Here is a 14,383-nt window from a genome sequence, read left to right as displayed (position 1 = left end):
ATGTGGTTAACACATCCGGATTTCATGAATAAAGGTGAAGGAATGGTGGAGTGAAAAGACTGGGGGGTGAAATGGAAAGGGGTTAGATTTCATAAAAATTTAAAAAGATTGAGATCCAAAATAAAAGAGTTGAATAGGGACCAATTTGGCTGAATGGAGGAAAAAAAAGCTACATTAATGACTCGGATTGAGAATTTAGATGCAAAAGAGTCTCAAAGATTGATGAGTGGGCAGGGTCAAGAAGTGAGATGAAAACTGAAAAAGGAATTAGAAAAGGTCCTGTTGAGGGAGGAGATATTATGGAGACAAAAGTCTAGGCGCAAGTGGATAAAGGAAGGGGATGGGAATACCAAATTTTTTCATGCTATGGCCAATGGGAGAAGAAGGAAAAACTTGATAGTAAATCTTGAAGTTGATTGAGTAGACATAACTTCACAGGAGGAGATTGCTAGTTGCTTTGTGGCTCACTTCAAATCAATCTTTCAAAGACCTTTGGAGAATCGGGTGAGGGTGGAGGATGAGGATAGGCCAATCCTAAATGAGATGGACAGGGGATGGCTAGTAAGAACTATCTAGGAAGAAGAGATTAGATAGGTTGTCTTCTCTATGGATAGAGCTAAGGTTCCCAGACCAAATGGATTTACAATGGCAATCTATCATGATTGTTGGGGTATACTAAAAGAATATTTGATAGGGGTCATAAGAAAATTTGAGGAAAACATGTGGTGAGTCCTGGAGTAAATGCTACATTCCTAGCTCTTGTTCCCAAAAAGACTAGTGCTAAACATCCCAAAACAGGTGGGAGATAGTCGGTAGAAGCAACAAAGAAGGGGGCTTGGGGATAGGGAACATAGTTCAGAAGAATGAAGCTCTTTTAGGGAAGTGGCTATGGAGATGGTCTCCGGGGAAAGAGAGAGAGAGAGAGAGAGAGAGAGAGAGAGAGAGAGAGAGAGAGTTATGGCATGAGGTGGTGTCAAGCATACATTGCTGCTCAGAGAATGATTGGGATGCCAGGATATCTCGTCGGGTGACTCTCAAAACACCTTGGAAGGCTATACACGCTATTCTCCCTCGCTTCCTAAGGTTTATTAGGTATGAAGCTTGCTTTGGCATTTCTATTTGTTTATGGAAGGATGTTTGGGTGGGTACCCAACCTCTCAAAGATCTTTTCCCCTCTCTATTCTCTCTCCTTTTACAAAAATGAGCCAATTTCCAAGTTTCTCCCTAGTCCAATACTTCCTTTGTCTTTAAGTTGGGACTTTGGCTTTCGTAGGGGATTAAGGGATGATGAGCTGGTTTGTGTTTCTGAGTTGCTTCTTTTACTTGAATTGGTTTGTTTGGACCCCCACTAAATCTGATCAAAGAGTTTGGACACCCCCCCCCTTCCAAAAGGAACCTTCACGTGTGCTTCCTTTCTAAAATCCCTCCTGGCCAACCCTAACCCTTGGGTGTTCCCTGTTAAAGAAGTTTGGATAAGACCTATTCCCCCCAAAATTGTTGTTTTCTGTTGGGAAGTTTTCTACGGAAAAATCAATACTTTGGAAAACTTGCAAAAGAAGATGACCTTCACTATGCCTTTCCCCTAATTGGTGTTTCCTATGCAAGGCCCAGAATGAGAACTGTTTCCATCTACTGATTTCTTGCTCCTTTTCTACAACCTTTTGGAGTTGGAGCTTTAGTTTATTTGGGTGTAGGTAGAACCAACCGTATGATGTAAGTATGTTGTTTAATCCATCTACCTTTGGGTGGCACACAAGAAGAGGTGAAATCATGTGGAAGTGTATCATGGCAGCTATATTATGGACTGTTTGGGAGGAAAGGAATGCTAGAAGCTTCCTAGAGAAGGAAAGAAGCTTGGCTGAAGTGAAGGACTGTATCTTAACTAGAGTAATCCATTGGTTGAAGACCTTGTCCCTGTTTGCTGAATTCTCTTTCGATGATCTTTGGAGAAACTAGCTAGAAGTGGCTAACACTTCCACTAGAAAGAATAGAAGTGTGGTAGAGTGGGAACCTCCCCCAGAAGGTGTCATTAAATTGAACTTTGACAGGAGCAGCCAAGGTAATCCTGGGCCTTGGGGAGTAGGGGGTGTGCTAAGGAATAAGGACAGCAACATTATCTCATTATTGTCAGGACCAGTGGGAGTGGGAGACTCTACAATAGCTGAGTTACTAGCTGCTGTTCAAGGGATTCAGATTGCTAACCAGATTGGGGTGGAACATCTTCTAATTGAAGGAGATTCTCAGGTGGTAGTAGAGTGGTTGTTAAATACGAACACTGCCATATGGGAATATAGAGATCTCCTCAAAAGAGTGAAGTAGCTGACTAGAACTATGAGAGTTGATGTTAAATGGGTAATCAAGTCAGCAAACACTGCAGCTGATTCTTTGGCCAAGCAAGGGGTATCCAGGGAAGGTCTTTTTTGGGCATCTTTGTAACTTATTCCAGTGAGTAGGGAAAGTTGTATCTGAATATTCTGGAAAGGTAGCATCTTGTGCCTCTCCTTGGGATGCTTGTACTTCTTACCTGTTGTAAGGCTTATTTGATTGTTACTTTATAGCTGCTGTTAGTAGGCTGACTTCTTAGGATACTGTCAGTTATTTACTTGTCTTTTTACTTTTTTTTTTTAGTTCTAGGGTGTGCCGCCAGGGGCATACTTGTAATTTCAATTCCTTTATTAAAGTAATATAAATAGAAGACTGGCAACAGCCAGTAGTGTCTTTTTCTCTCAATCGTACCTCTCTCTCTCTCTCTCCATAAATCATTACATGGTATCAGAGCAGGTTTCTAGGCTGTAAAAGACCTACGATCCCTCCTGTTTTGAGCAAGGTCTCCTTCTTTAAAAGTTTTGGACGTGGAAGATAGGGAAACCCTAGTAGATTTCTGGCGGAAACCCTAGCAGTTTTCTGGCGGCAGTTTCTGTGGAAACCCTAGCAGTTTTCTGGTGGCAGTTTCTGTGGTTTTTTCCTTGGCCGTAATACCAAGAAAACCCTAGTCAGAGAAGGGCGATGCTGGCATAGAATCCCTTCCTCCTCTGTTCAATGCTGTGAAGTCAAGTTCAGGCTAGCACCTTCGTACAAGTGTTGAACAGGTGTGTTTTTTGTTTCAGTCTTCTTTGGTCGATGGTGTGTAGGGCTCATTCCTTGGTTATATAGGTATTTGTTTGGATGTTGGATGGTTAGACTGTATGAACTACAGTCAGACTGATAGTAATGTCTGTCTTGGTGGCGTTTAACTGATTACCAGGCTGGTTTAATGACTGGTTGTGTTGACTGAACCTTCTCAGAGTTGTTTTCAGCAGTGTTTTGTTCTCTTGCTCACATCCTAGAAGTAAATTCCTTGAGGGTTGGTATTCTGATTGTGGCTGCAGTGTAGTTGGGTGGTGTTTGGATTGTTTTTCAGTAGTATCCGATGGCAAATTATGAATCAGCTTCATCGGGGCTACACCAACCCGTAGCACAGCGGGTATGGGAGGTGAAAACATGGTTTTTCCCATGCCAATTACCCCTTTAAATGGTTTGAACTACCTGGAGTGGGCTAAGAGCGTAAAACTCTATGTAACGGCAAGGGGTAAAGCCGGTTACATTAATGGAAGGGTGAAAGAACCCAAGGGTGAGACGACTGAACATGATAGGTGGGGCCAAGAAAACAGTATGGTGATATCTTGGCTCCTCGCAGCCATGGAACCTTATGTGAAGAAGAACTTTATGTGGGTAGACACCGCCAGTGAGATCTGGGAACATGCCAGAACTACCTATTCTGTAGTTTGTCTTCATATTATTCAGCCCTTACCTCCATATGGAAAGAATTGGATCATTGTCAGGCTATAAAGTGGAAACATGATGATGATGCTAAGGCCTACAGGAAGTTGGTCTCTCAGCAACGTGTGTTTGCTTTCTTGTTGGGACCAAACCCTGCATATGAACCGTTGAGGGTACAGATCCTAGGAAGCAAAGAGTTTCCTACGGTTCACGAGGTATACTCCCTTGTTCAATCGGAAGAAGAAAGCAGGCGGAATGTAATGGTTACAGCTGAGGGGGAGCAACAAGTTGCTTTGGCTGCAATGAATAATAATTCCACGGGAAAGAAAAGTGACACTAAGAAGACTGATGATAAAGATAAGTTATTTTGTACCCACTGTCGGCGTTCACGACATACACGTGACACATGTTGGGACATCCACGGGAAACCCAAGTGGGCAGCAAAGAATCAAGAACAGGGTAAAGGTCAAGGTCAAAAGAAAATGAACACAGCACATGTGGCAACCCAAGATACTCAGGTTGCCGGTAGTACCTGGGACCACCCTAATAAGTCTGACCCCAAGGAAGATATAATGAATTCCTTCAAAGAGCACCTGGAATCTTATGGTAGGGCTTTGTGGCAAATGGACAGCTCAGTCACTGGTACTTCCTCTACTTCATCTGCATCTACTTCAGGTAATACGGCTTCTGCATTCCATGTCACTCCCACGGATTCCGCTTGGATCATTGACTCAGAGACCTCCAACCACATGACCGGTAAGCCGAACTTGTTTCAATCTTATAGCCTTTTGTCAGGAAGGCATAGAATGAGACTTGCAGATGGTTCTTTTTCCTCCATTGCAGGCCAAGGATCAATATCTCTTCCCCATGGCCTTAACCTGAATTGTGTATTGCATGTCCCTTAACTTCCTATAAATTTGCTTTCAATTAGTAGCATTACAAGCTCATTGAACTGTAGTGTGACCTTTTTTGTTGACTCATGTATTTTTCAGGATCTAACTTCTAGGAGGACGATTGGTAGAGGAAGCCTAGTGGATGGTCTCTACATTCTCGACAACAAAGCTAGTCTCTCGGTATCATTTTTTTTTTATCAATAACACTTTCATTAATTCATCAGTAGAAAATTTACAAGTGGAAGACAAACACACTTATCTTCCAAGAGTCACAAAGAACTTCAAGAAAGGAAAAAAGAAAATACAAAGATACAAAGACACTAACGTTACAGCTTAGCTCAAAACAAAGAATCCCTTTCTGCCCCTTGTTTTGCTAACCCGTCAGCTAGGGAATTAGCTGATCTTTTAATCCAACATGTCTTAACTTCCATCTCCCGCACCAGCCATTTGAATTTCCTCTTCTCATTATTATACTTCCATAAATCATTTTGATCTTTAGTCAGCAACCCTATCACCACCTTTGAATCCCCTTCAATTATAAGTTTCTTGATGTTCAATTCCTTAGCTTTCCGGACTCCTTCCATAACTGCACATATCTCGGCTCTAAGGGAGTCACCCACTCCAATTGGGCCTAAGAATATAGCAGAGATGACCCCATTTTCATCCCTGAAAACACCCCCGATCCCCGATTGTCCCGGGTTTCCCCTACTACATCCATCAAAGTTTAATTTCAAGAATCCACTTGGGGGGGTCCAAGCCACACTCATTACTGACTTGGTCTACGTGCAATTTGCAATTTCACCCCACTTCCTCAACATGTCATCCATAGTGTAATCTGTGAATATTTCCAAAGATTTCAGCCACTATACCGCCCTAAAATGTATGATAGCCCTCAAATCTGCTATTCCTCTCTAAGTTTTTGAGAATATCCTGGAGTTTCTTTCTACCCACAGTGTCCAACATACTGCAGCCCTTAGTCCTCTCCACATTGTCCTTTTCCTTTTTAACCGCCACCTGAAAAAGGAAGGGGAGAAAAGGCCTTGCATGTCTGATGGGGGATTCTAGTTGCATCCAAATAAGGAGAAAGCCCAATCCCACAATGACCTCGCGAAGTGGCAAGACACCATTAGGTGAAAACCAGTCTCCCCATCTGCTTTACACAGAACACACCACTGAGGTGACAATCAAGTATTGGGTCTCTTCTTTTGGAGTAGATCACCAGTGTTGATTCTTTCCAGATAGGCTTCCCAACAAAAACTACCAACCCCAGGAGGTATAGCTCTGCACCAAACCTCACCAACAGGGAAAGGGGACAAGGTAGGACTGGTGGACTGACTTTGAAGAATGAAGTACAAGAGAAAATGCCATTGGGGGTAGGTGTCCAAATTCTAGAATCCGCCCTAGTGGGGTCTAAGACAACATTATCAAGAAGTGCAAGAAGGCTCGAAATACAGTCAAAGTCTGAGTCCCTCAAATCCCTTCTTAGACCCAAGTTCCACCCAATCCCAAAAGTGGAAGAGGACGGGGTGGTGAAAGACAAGATCGGCTCATTTTTCAAATCAGAAAGAGCATACAAAGATGGAAACTGATCCTTTAGAGGGGTGCTCCCCACCCAGGTTTGTTCCCAAAATTTTATGGAGCTGTCGGAATTCAAGTCATACCTGATATTAGGAAAGAAAACTGGTAGCAGGTCATGAATGGCTTTCCAAGGAGAATTGCTTGTGATCCTAGCTTTGATTCCAGCGTCCCATCCATTGTGCTCCAGCCCATGTATACTTGCCACTGTTCTAGCCCATAACTTCTCCTTCTCCATAGGAAACCTCCACAACCACTTCCCCAGCAGAGTCATATTCCTTCTCCTAATACTCCCAAGCCCCAAACCACCACACGACTTACTCCTACACACTATTTCCCAGCTAACTCTATGGTCTCTCGGTATCATCCTCAGAGTCACATGGTCAGTCAAATAAGAGTCAATTTTTTTTGTGGCATAGTCGTTTAGGTCATGCTTCTTTCGAAATAATAAAGTCTTTGTTTCTAGTTTTATTTAAGTCATGTTCAGTGTCAGAGTTCATGTGCCAAACGTGTCAGTTGAGCAAACAGTGTAGAACAACTTTTCACTCAAGTAATAAAAGATCAAATGTTCATTTTCATGTTGTGTATTCTGATGTATGGGGGCCTACCAATGTAATCTCTGAGGGCGGATATAAGTACTTTATCACATTGATCGATGATTACTCTCGCTATACATGGGTAATTCCTATGCATAGTAGAGACGAAGTTCCAAAGATAGTGAAAGACTTCCAGAGGATGGTGTTTATGCAGTTCCATGTTGAAATACAGATCTTCCAATCCGATAATGCAAAGGAATACTTCCATGGGGAGCTCAATGAGTTCTTTGCCTCCCACGAGTCTATTCATAGGAGCTCATGCGCCAGAACACCACAACAAAATGGTGTTGTAGAAAGGAAAAACAGACACCTCCTTGAGGTAGCTCGCGGGATGATGTTACACATGAATGTTCCAAAAAGGTTTTGGGTGGATGCTATACTTGCAACTGCTTATGTCATCAATCGCATGCCCTCCAAAGTGCTGAACTACATGGCCCCTCATCAGTTATTGTACCCTCAATCTCCTTTATTTTCCATCCCCATGAGAGTCTTTGGTTGTCGTGCCTTTGTCCATGACTTGTCTCCATCCTGAGGTAAGTTAGACCCTCGGTCCATTCCTTGTGTCTTTCTAGGGTATCGGCGCTTTGATCCAGTTAGTCACAAGTTTTTTGTGTCAATGGATGTGTCCTTCTTTGAGTCTGAGCCATTCTTCCCTTCTTCTCCTCAGGGGGAGAGTAATAGTGTGGAAGAGGAGAAGCAGGTTCAGGTATCTCTTCCTTCTATTCCGGACCTTACTCCCTTCCGTGTCTTCTAACGTACATGTTGTAGAGATCAGCGGTGTGATAGAGATATGGAGCAGCCAAACACTGAGCAACCAACATCATTAGACTCCCAGGAGGTAAGTCCACCCCTAATCTTGCTCCTACTGTGGATGACCTTGACATTCCTATTGCCCAACAAAAGGGAGTCAGGTCATGCACTACCAAACACCCCATTGCCCATTTTGTCTCCTATAACATTTTCCCCTCATACCGTGCCTTCCTATCTGCAATTGATTGCATCCCTGTTCCCAGAAATGCTGCAGAAGCCTTAAAATGCCCTGAATTGACAGATGCCATGAAGGAGGAGATTAATGCTCTTCACAAAATCAGACTTGGGAATTGGTGGATCTTCCAAAGGGGAAAGACCCTGTGGGGTGTAAATGGGTGTTCACGGTTAAGCATAAGGCAGATGGAACAGTTGAAAGGTACAAAGCAAGATTAGTAGCCAAAGGGTACACACAAGTATACGGGGTTGACTATGATGAGACTTTTGCCCCAGTGGCTAAGATGAACTCAATTAGGATTCTCCTGTCCTTAGCTGCTAATCTTGACTGGGAATTGCATCAACTGGACATAAAGAATGCTTTTCTGAATGGTGAATTAGAGGAAGAAGTATACATGGTTCAACCCCCTGGATTCTGTGCCAAGGGGAGTGAAAATAAGGTGTACAAGCTATGAAAGTCTCTTTATGGCTTAAAACTGTCTCCTAGAGCCTGGTTCAGTAAGTTTCACATGACAGTTCAACAGATGGGCTTCAAACAATGTCAGTCTGATCATACACTCTTTGTGAAGAGATGTCAGGAACAGGTTGCTGTATTGATAGAATATGTGGATGGTATCATCATTACAGGAAGTTGGAGCTCAGAGATACAGAACTTAAAACAATTCCTTGCATCTAAATTTGAAGTGAAAGATCTAGGCCCCCTGAAGTATTTCCTTGGGATTGAAGTTGCTCGCTCAGAAAATGGTATCTTTGTCTCTCAAAGGAAATACACCCTCGATCTATTACAGGATACAGGAAATACACCCTCAAAGGAAACACAATCACCTAAAGGTGGAAGTCTTTACAGATGTTGATTGGGCAGGAGTTGTGGATGACAGGAAGTCCACTAGTGGGTATTGCACATTTGTGGGAGGAAATCGGGTGACCTGGAAAAGCAAGAAACAAAGTGTGGTAGCAAGGTCAAGTGCGGAAACTGAATATAGAGCTATGGCACATGGGGTGGCTGAAGTCCTTTGGCTAAAGAATCTTCTAGGGGAGCTTGGAGTTGTTGTTCATAGTCCTATGTCCCTTTACTGTGATAACAAGGCTGCAATAAACATCGCCAGCAACCCTGTCCTACATGAGAGGACCAAGCACATTGATGTGGACAAACACTTCCAAAGGGAAAAATTGGAAAAAAGGGAAATTTGCATTCCTTATGTCAACTCCAAAGAACAACTTGCTGATGTTCTCACAAAGGGGCTTCCATGCTTGCGGTACAATGAGTTATGTGACAAGCTTGGCATGATAGACATATTCAGCCCAACTTGAGGGGAGTGCTGTAAGGCTTATTTAATTGTTACTTTATAGTTGTTGTCAGTAGGCTGACTTCTTAGGATACTGTCAATTATTTACTTGTCTTTTTTCTTTTTTTTTTTTTTTAGTTCTAGGGTGTGCCGCCAAGGGCATACTTGTAATTTCTATTCCTTTATTAAAGTAATATAAATAGAAGACTGGTGACAGCCAGTAGTGTCTTTTTCTCTCAATCGTACCTCTCTCTCTCTCTCTCTCTCTCTCTCTCTCTCTCCATAAATCATTACATTACCTTTGGTATCTAATAAAATCTATTCAATTATCAAAAAAAAAATCCGGGATCTCAACTTTGGCAGAAGAAGAATAGTAGCAGGTGGCTTTTTGAGAGACAAGAGGGTTGATATTCTAATTTTGCAGGAGACGAAGCTTTAGAGGTGAAAGCATGGTGAGATACGAAGTGTGTAGGGGTCTAAACCTTTTGACTGGCTGGCCGTGCCAGCTGAAAACACGGCAAGGGGAATTGCACTAATCTGGAATAGTCATGTTTTCAAGTTTGTGGACATGGAGGTGGGTTTTTTCTCTATCTTAGCAAAGCTCCTGTGGTTGCAAAAAAAATGCAACTATCATGGTGTCAGGGGTGTATGGGCCGGCCGTTTCTTCCCTAAAAGAATCTTTTTGAGAAGAATTAAATGAAGTAAGGCGGAAGTGGGATGGTCCTTGGGCTATTGGTGGTGATATCAATGCAACTCTGAGGTAGGGGGACAAGAAGGGGTGCAGGGGCACAAATAGGGGGATGCAGATGTTTGTGGACTTTATCCACAAATAGGAATTGCATGACTTACCTTTGAGTGGAGCTCGGTACACCTGGACCAACAACCAGGAGGTCCCCTCTTTGGTAAGACTTGATAGGTTCATTATTTCTACAGATTGGGAAGACCTCTTCACCAATTCCTCTCAAGAAGCCTTGTCGAGAGTTATGTCTGACCACATTCCATTGCAGTTGACAACTAGAACCCCAAGGAAGAAGGCTCACCCTTTCTGGCTGGAACATCATTGGCTAGATTCAGAGGATTTCGAAACAAATGTTAAGACCTAGTGGGCGGAGGCCCCTTTTGAAGGGTCAGTGAGTCACATCTTAAGCAAGAAGTTACATTAGCTGAAAGGCAAGATCAAGAAGTGGCAGAGGGATAGGGCATCAAAAGATGAAAAAAGGAGAGTTGATTGCTTGAAAATTATAGCTGAAGTCATTTCAAAGGAGGAAGGCGAAGCTGTAGAGGAGGCTAAGAGAGAGACTCAAGGCTAAGAAAGAATCATGGTTTAAAATGCCCCTAATTTCCCTAATATATCCATGGCATATTTCCATTTCCATGGGTAGTGACGTGAAATTTTACTGGAATCAACATATTTCCCAGTGAACACTACCAGTACTATGTGGAGTCCAAGAGATAGTATTATAACATAAGTTGGTATAATATTGTAAATATGTTAAGTAACAACTTTATTGTCCGCCTAGCTTACATGACTACCACTTTGAGCTAGCTCAATATTCATTTCAAACATGAAGTTAAATATTAGTTTTTTGTTTGTGTAATAGATTATTTGGTTGATCTATTACAATCATTTACATTTTCTACAAGTTAAAATCTTGCTTTAAATCATTTTATCATGAAGCTCTGAATCTTAAAGTTTACAAGGCAACTTCAGAACATATTCTTTTGTCTATAACCTTAGTTTCTTAGCTTTGTTTAATGATTTGCAACAAGATAAGAATTTAAAAAGGTGTTCCCATGCTTCTTTTATCATTTCATAAAATATCTTTCTATATTTTGCATATTTTAAAATGTTTCCACCATGTCTATAATTTTTACAGTATTTCCATACGATATTTCCGACATTTCTGACATGTTTCTTATATTTGGATGACCGACATTTCCACCAACATCGACATTTTAAACCTTGGAAAGAATATGACTCTTTAACCTATCAGGAGGAGGTGAAATGGAGGCAAAGATCCAAGGCTCTAATCTATGGCTGAAATCAGGGAACAATAAGACCGCCTTTTTTCACAAGTTTGCAAATGCAAGGAGGAAGAATGACATCAAGTGGTTGCAAGTAGGAGATTTTGTAGTGAACTAGGAGAAGGAGATCAAGGAAGCTATTGTTAAGTTTTATGAAGAGCTCTATAGTGAATCATGTAAGGTGAAACCAACTCTGGATGGTCTCCATTTCAACACGCTGATTGATCTCCAAGCTGTTGAACTCGAAAAACCCTAAAGAGAGCTTTAAACGAAATGGAGGGGGACAACGCTCTAGGGTCCTGACAGCTTTACTATTTTGGTTTACAAGAAGTTTTGGGATGTCTTAAAACATGACCTAATGCGGGTTTTAGAGGAGTTTCATCATGATGTAGCCCTTAAGAGAAGCTTGAATGCTTCATTCATTTCCCTAATCCCCAAGAAGAGCAGTGTAGTGGGGATGAAGGACTTTCGACCAATTAGTTTAATTGGAAGTGTGTACAAAGTCTTGGCTAAAATACTCGCTTCAAGATTAAGGGGTGTCATGGACCCTCATATCCATCTACCAGGGGGCTTTTGTGCACAACAAACACATTCAAGATGGGATGTTAGTTGCTAATGAGTTAATTGATTCAGGAAGGAGAAGCAGCAGGATAAGATTGGTGTGAAAAATTGACTTAGAAAAGGCCTACAATCACGTCAATTGGGCCTTTTGAACTATATAACGGCTAGAATGCATTTTGGTAGAAAGTGGAGAAACTGGATGAAGGTGTGCATGACAACCCCCAGGTTCTCTATCCTAATCAATGGTGTTGTTCAAGGGAACTTCAAGAGCTGTAGAGGGTTATGACAAGGTGATCCATTATCTCTATTGCTTTTTTTGTTGTCATGGAAGGTTAAAGCAGGTTGACAGATCGAGCAACTAGAGCAAGGTGTTTGGAAGGTTTCAAAGTCAGGAACAATGGTATAGAAATTCCTCTTCTTCAATTTGCAGGCGATGCCCTTTTCTTTTGTGATGCCTCGTCTGTCCAAGTAACCAATTTGGAGTTCTATGTTGTACTGGTTTGAAGTGGTGTCAGGCCTAAAAGTGATTCTGGCAAAGAGTGAATTAATGGCAGTTGGGGATGTTGAGAATGTAGCTGAGTTGGAAAGGCTAATGGGCTGCAAAGTGGAGTGGCTTCCCTCTAAGTACTTGGGTCTGCCCCTTGGGGCCAAGTGCACTTCAAAAGCCCTGTTGATTCCAGTCTTAGAGAAGGTTGACTCAAGGTTAGCCTCATGGAAGGCTAGGTACCTATCCAAGGGCGGGAAGGTAACTCTTATTAAGAGTGTGCTATCCAGTCTCCCAGCATATTACATGTCTGTTCTTCCTATCCCATCTGAGGTGGATGATCAGATAGAAAGGAGGATGAGAGACTTTCTGTGGAGTGGATGGAAGGATGCATCCAAGTGTCACTTGGTGAGTTGGGATCAGGTTTGCAAACCTGTGTCTTTTGGAGGCTTGGGGCTAAGGAAAGTAAAACTGTTTAACAAAGCTCTCTTGGGTAGATGGTTCTGGAGGTTTGCTTTGGAACCAAACAATTTGTGGAGGAAGGTAATTGCTGAGAAATATGGGGTGAGCAGCAATGGATGGGATGCAGAAGGATCCCTCCCTTCCTATGGCTGCAGCCTGTGGAAGGGCATGCCAAAAGCCTTCAGCAGTTTTAGTGAGGGGTTGCTTTTCAAAGTTGGGGATGGAAGGAAGGTGAGATTCTGGTTGGACTCATGGCATGGTGATTTTGCTTTAAAGGACAGATTTCTCTCTCTGTATAACATGGCAGATAATGAAATGCCTTGGGTGGCAGACTGCCATGAGTTGATTGGTGGATCTATTTGTTGGAGGCCTTCTTTTAGAAGGAGTTTTAATGATTGGGAGATTAATCAGATTTCTGATATGTTAGCTCTACTGCAAAACCAACCTCTAGATGTGCTGAATCAGGATTCAAGACTTTCGAAGTGGACCCCCACAAGGGTTTTCTCAGTTAAATCCTTCTATAAAGGTCTCATTGGAACTTCAAGGAACCCTTTACCCTGCAAGGCCATTTGGGGTTCAGCTGCACCTTCCAAGGTGAAATTCTTCACATGGGTGGTTGTGCTAGAGAAATGTTGCTTTTGAGGAAGGGGTAACCCTATCCAAGACAGATCATGTGTGCTCTGCAACAGGGAGGATGAGTCGGCTAGACATTTGTTCTTACACTGTAGCTTCAGCTCAGCTTTGTCGAGCCACTTTTCAAGGGCTCTTAATCTGCATTGGTGCTGCCCCTTCTCAGTCAGGGACCTTTTGAAAGAGGGGCATTTTGGGCTTGTCAAGGAAGGGGAAAGTTTGCTGGTCTGCAGTTCCACTGGCAGTACTGTGGTCCGTATGGTCAGAAAGAAACTTGAGGATTTTCGAGCAGACAATATCACCAGAATCTGTGGTGAATAATAGGGCTATAGAGGATTTGAGAAGTTGGTTAAAATGTTACTTTTTCTTCTTCTTTTTTGGATGTGGATTTTTTTTTTTTTTTGAGGGGGGGGAGAGGCGCATAAAGTTCTTCTGGTACATACTCTCATGTACAGCCTCTTACTATCAATGAAATATACTTTACCCATTCAAAAAAAAAAAGCATAACACCACACTCCAATTGACGTAGAGAAGTAGGACGGAACCCTAACAACACCCATAGGTTGTCATGGTTACATTACAAGACAGTTACAGGTTTTCACCTAGCTGTGGCATTCCTTAATCTAAGTCATTCTTGGTTAACACCCATCCTTGTTAGAGTATCTGCTAAACTGTTAGCAGACCTGGGAATCCATCTGAAATTCTGAATAAGCATTTCAGATTGGAAGGTAGCAAAAGTACTTCTCTAACCAGATCTCTTAAACCCAAAGTCCTTCAGAACTTGACTAAAACTATCTTACAACCACCTGAGTTACTTTTGACCATCATTCCATTCCATCCAATGTTATATACTAATTTCAGCCCTTGTAAGAGGCCTAACAGTTCAGCTCTCACAAAGTTACCAAGCCCAGTTGGCCCCAAATAGCTCATTAAAGTGCTCCTACCATGACCTCTGACAACCCGTCCCATACCTGACTGACACAGATTCCCAATGGAACTCCCATCAAAATTTAATTCAGTGCTACCAAGTACCAATAGCAGGAGATATCCAAGGAACAGATATTACATCTCATGGTAAGTCTATCCACAGCATGTCAGCCTCTTAAGATCAAGTCAACCAAAATTCTT

The 14,383-nt window shown here is 42.3% G+C and overlaps 1 protein-coding gene across 6 annotated transcripts in view; it reads right to left on the bottom strand.

The window, feature by feature from the left end:
• The window catches only part of LOC148848471 (tobamovirus multiplication protein 2A-like), a 28,694-nt gene that overhangs the window by 5,359 nt on the left and 8,952 nt on the right, over positions 1-14,383 (bottom strand). The gene's annotated exons all lie outside the window — the stretch shown is intronic.

Source organism: Nelumbo lutea, chromosome 6, assembly GCF_056320005.1.
Source record: "Nelumbo lutea isolate HS-2025 chromosome 6, American lotus-T2T, whole genome shotgun sequence".
Classification (NCBI taxonomy): Eukaryota; Viridiplantae; Streptophyta; class Magnoliopsida; order Proteales; family Nelumbonaceae; genus Nelumbo; species Nelumbo lutea.
This window is presented reverse-complemented; position numbering and strand designations above follow the sequence as displayed.